Here is a 5386-nt window from a genome sequence, read left to right on the forward strand (position 1 = left end):
CGGCGGCTTATCTGATTGGCTACTGTGAGAATGCGGAGCCAGCAAAGGGAGGTAAAAAAACAACATCGACACGAACCGTAGATGCATCCAGGGTATAGTGGAGTTTTATCGGAACGTATACCCTGGAGATTAGCGAGGATGAGTGAATGAGTGAGTTTTGTTTTTCACCGCCTTTAGCAATATTCCAGCATTATCAGTGCGGGCGACAACAGAAATGTTCTTCACACATTGTGCCCATGTGGGGGAATCAAACCCGGGTCTTCGACATGACAAGCAAATGCTTTAACCACTTGGCTACCCCTCCGCCTCTTTTACCTCTAGGGGCGGTGGGGTAGCCTAGTGGTTAAGGCGTTGGCTCGTCACGCCGAAGACCCGGGTTCGAATCCCCACATTGGTACAATGTGTGAAGCCCATTTCTGGTGTCCCCCGCCGTGATGTTGCTGGAATATTGCTAAAAGCGGCGTAAAACCAAACTCAGTCAGTCAGTCAGTCTTTTACCTCTGGGCAAGAGTAATCCAACTGTAGGCCTAGGCAGGGTATACGATCATTACACGCAATGTTGGTCTTCAGGTAACTTGATATGTTATTCCTTTTGTAGCGCCTTGAGCGAGCATTGAATGCACGGATATAGGCGCGGTTACAAATACCCACTATTATTATTATTATTGTTACTATTATTATTATTAGTATTATATGTAATGTGAAATGAGAGTTCCAACTCCCTTCATAAATCTAAAAACAAGGTACCAGAAAAATCTGATCTTCATTGTAGCCTCCGTAATGTAGAATAATAATATAAATATAAGTCCATATATTTTCCTTCTGTCGTGAGATGGATCTGAGGTAGTTGTGGTTAAGCGCCGTCTCGGCAAGTCGAAAACCCGAGTACGCGCTTTCACATTCAGCTGAACCTATGTCTAGTGTGTCGGCTGTGAAAGTCTTTTTGCAAAAAGCGGAGGACATCAATGTTTATCCTAACGCAAGATTTTCCAGTGAGTAAGTTAAGTGCCGTTAAGTCACATCGGCAGTATTTAAGCCATGTAGTGCCTACAACAAGTGATACATTCATGATACATAAACCGAGAATATAAGAGACACGTGGACGAAGGACAGGAAAAACAACTCGGAACCCCATAGATATAGATGTAAAACTAGAATGTAAATCTAAAAATTTAGATCTTTAGTCAACTGAAGGTATATCACCATACTAAGATCTCATGGGGACTACGGTACCTTGGCTTACTGCATGAACCCTATCCATTGGCGATTTTGCTATTGATCTATTTACAAAATATGTTTATCAAATTTCTTCAAACAATTCAATTTCTTTTCAAAAGTTAATACCTCAATAACAATTAACTTTATCAAAACGATCATTGACTGCTTTCACATTGAAACATGTATCCCTTGTGATGGAACAATCAACACAGTCAAGCAGGACCGTGATTCTGTCATCACAGGGGATACAAATGGAGGGTCCTCCATTGTTACGATTGATGTGTTTAAAAATACTGCTAAATTGCAAACGCGTTATTAAAACGTGAGTGGCGTATTCGGTTACTTTTAAATGATAATCTCTCTGCAGGTCATAGAGATGTTTTTGAAAAACTAGAACCTTATTGCGAGAAATGGAAACCGAGCAGAAAAACACCAAGGAAAAGGATATTTTTTCCAAATATACTCTAAAGCTTCAGCCGAGTGATACTGCTCATAGTACAAAAACATGTGAAGATCCTAGTTAGATTTTGTCTTCATCGACCCATGTTTTTTCACAGGAGGCGACTGACGGGATCGGGTAGTCAGGCTCGCTGACTTGGTTCACAACATGTCATCGTATTCCAATTACGTAGATCCATCATGTTGTTGATCACTGGATTCTCAGACTCGAATATATACAGACCGCAGGCAACAACAACTAAACAATCATATGACACAGTCCGAATGCAATGGTATTACCTGGTATTATCCGAATGCAATGGTATTCCAATGACCAATGAAAAATGGTAAACTTATTTTCCGTTGAGATTCTTGAGAGGCATTTAGAAGTTGATGAATATATAAGACGAGTATATGGATGACAACTTCTTCCTTATTGTATAACACGACGTTTCTGGCTACTTCTTGCCCCCTCTTCAGGTGATTTTCCGTTGTTTAATATTGTTACTTCGTATACATGTTTGTCCGTTTGTTGGTTGACGCCAACACTGCAGTCTTTATGCTATACTGTTAACCGTAGAATATATGTTATCTTAATTTATGGTTAGATTGTCTAAACAGCTGAAGGGATGATGTAACTTCCAGCTGGGGTCCATACAGGAAGCAAATGTAAAGTAAGTCCCTGTGGTTCCTAGTTGGGTGATCTACCGTCAGCTGTTGGCAATCTATAGCCTGTTTTTATATTGTATCGTCTTCTGTAGTTAAACTGTTGAATATGTACATACTAGTTTTAAATTCATATCTGTGATATTCTAGTTGATTTCACTGTCCTTCGTTGACAGGCTTTATGTAGTTTATATGCATTTATGGTGAATTTAAAATTCATGATTTGGCTGAAATATTGCCGATGTGACCGTAAATCGTCGCTCACTCACTCACTCACTCAAGCTATACTGGTGTGAAGTATTGTATTATGTGAAATAACACGAAAGACTCATGCTTTTTAAGGCAGTGCACGTTTAGATTGGATTATCGATGAGTAATCGATTTAAAGCATGGATATCGTCACTTCGGCTGACGGAATTTACTTCACTGGAGAACTACTGAATGTCGGGAGTTTTTCAACTTTTCTCTTGACATAATCCCATCCATGTTCAGAAGCACTTTATTTCGAAGATGGGCATAGGAATCTTTATATGAATGTTCAGCTGTGTTAGACATATTGCACTGGATTGTCTGTTTCAAACTTTTTATGTCAATTCCCACAAAATCTATGTGAAAAATATGTATTCATTACCGAGGACTGTAAATATTCGTGATACACCAATAATAACAGTATGTCAAGATGCTTGCCTGGTAAGAGACCAGTCAAAAGTCACTTTATGACTAACGAATTTAAAAGTTTGCTTGTAGAAACAATGAGTGTGGGGTTGAGCTGCCCCAAGTGAAAGACGTTAACTGCTCTCGAATGCCCACTAGATGTAGGGTGTAAACCCCGTTTCAGGTGTTTCCGCCATTATAGTGCCATGATATTGTAAGAGGTGCCAAGCACAGGGACACAGCATGTCCTTGTCAAAATATTACTGGGACCGGAAGCATTTGCTTGTCCTTTAACGCCGCACTTAGCAATATTTCAGCTCTAAGACGGCAGTCGGTATATTATCAATTCTTGACCAGACAACTCAGTGATTGACATTATGATCATCTGCCTACGTAGGAAACGATGGATGACATCCATGAACCAAGTCACTCAACCTGACCATCATATACCGTTACTGTCTTCTAACTTTAGCTTAAGGTTAGTGGCTTCAAGTATGGGTTGGTGAAAGCCAATTATATCCCCGGTCGTCACGTAAGACTTGCAGTGGTTTATGACGTCTGTATATAGTTTTCGAACTTCAAATTCATTAGAAGCACAAGATCACATTTCCACAATGGAATACGCTGAGATACGACCAATTCCGAATTATTCATTGTACATGTTCATTATTTGATTGCCACCAGCAGCTTTAATTTTGATACTGTAAATGGGTTATATGTACTCGCGTTTACGCGAAACACCTGGTGTCACCCCAGACTTTCAGTGATCTTTTCATGTAGTTGCAGCGCTATTTTACCTTTAACGCCTGAAGGAGTCTCTGCTTTGGCAGACTGACTGTCGAAACCAATTTGTATGTTCACATAGGTAATGAGTGGCTAGGATGTTTATTTTTACATATGTTACACCTGGGATTACACTGAATAGCATTGTGTATTCGTGTTTATTGCAGTCCATGGTGTTATGGCACTATCCATAATCGGTCTAATTACAAGCATATTTTGTCGTAAATCATATATTTGACCTAAAGGTCACATGCAACCCAAAAACAAAACATAATAATTAAAACACAATTATCACTTATTGATGACATATAATATATACAATCGCAAATCAAAAGTGCAATATTTTGTACTTGGGTTTGCTTCCCTCGAAACGAAGCACCCGGGATACTGAACCCAGTCAGAACGGGTGGGCGTGCACTTAGGTGTAATGAGGACTTTCATTGGCTGGTTCATTTCCTGATACATTTAGGGCTCTTTTTGTGTGTGTATAGAGATGTTGGGTTTTGTAAATACATGCTCATTTTATTGTGTAAAACATTTTGCAATCAACAGACATCATAACATGTCATGTGTACAAGTATCACACCTGCCTGTCTGTAATTACATAATGCGACAGACAGAACTCGGGTGCACGAGCCATAAATCAATGCGTTTTGTTTATGGTGTATAGCCTGATAGGTGTTAAGTTCAAATTGCATGAGGTCAGTGATCGAAGTTGTGTATTGCATATTGTCATTAGCAGACAGGCAGGCAGACACATATGTGTCAATAAAACAGACATTGAGCTTTGTCTGTGACAGAGGCATATCTATATCACAGTTAGAAATTCTGACAATGTTAAATAAAGACGTTGCTTTTAAGTATCGAACTGAGAAAGTGACTCCGTAAGAAGAACGTGTGGTGAAGTAGTCAAATGAAATAATATAAACAGTTAAATCGGTAATCTACTGTCATAACATATAAAAAAACTCGCGCCTGTGAAACATCAACCAAAGTCAAAACATTAGAAAAATAGCTCTCATCAAAGCCTTCTCCGAGTACTCACCGCCAGCAAAGGTTTTCCATCTTGAAATATCGAACGCTTCACTGGTTGACACATAGCTGAGTAGATCTATATCCTTAACAAGGTTCTTTTACGTAACAAGTAGATAAATTACTATCAATGTTGTTTGTGTACGCTCACGACCTTATAATCCGTGAATCCCCGCTTCAAGCTGCGCGAACCTATTCATTGCGCATGCGCCATGAGCGCAGTGCAACGCAGCGCAGCACAGCTGTTGAAACCATTTTTCACCCCTGCTGGGGTGAATTTAGTTAATCGTTTGAGCTCCGATTTCACGGGTTTTTTTTCATCGTGTTATTTTTCAACTTTATATGTTGAATTTGCAATTTTGATAATTTGTTACTGTAAGTCCATACTGAGAGGTATCAGAATCTGCAAAGTTGTGTTTTACGTTGCATGTGACCTCTAAAAAGGCATTTAACGTCATGTTGCCAACCTCGGGAACACTGGGTCAGCCATACTAGACACGATTTCAATAATAATTACATGTTTTATTTCCTCTGTTTCAGTTGCCTTTCAGATGGAAAACAATGAATCATCTGGATAGTTAATGTATCTGAAACA

This window comes from Haliotis rubra, unplaced genomic scaffold (assembly GCF_003918875.1).
Source record: "Haliotis rubra isolate DU_JTF1 unplaced genomic scaffold, ASM391887v1 Scf908, whole genome shotgun sequence".
Classification (NCBI taxonomy): Eukaryota; Metazoa; Mollusca; class Gastropoda; order Lepetellida; family Haliotidae; genus Haliotis; species Haliotis rubra.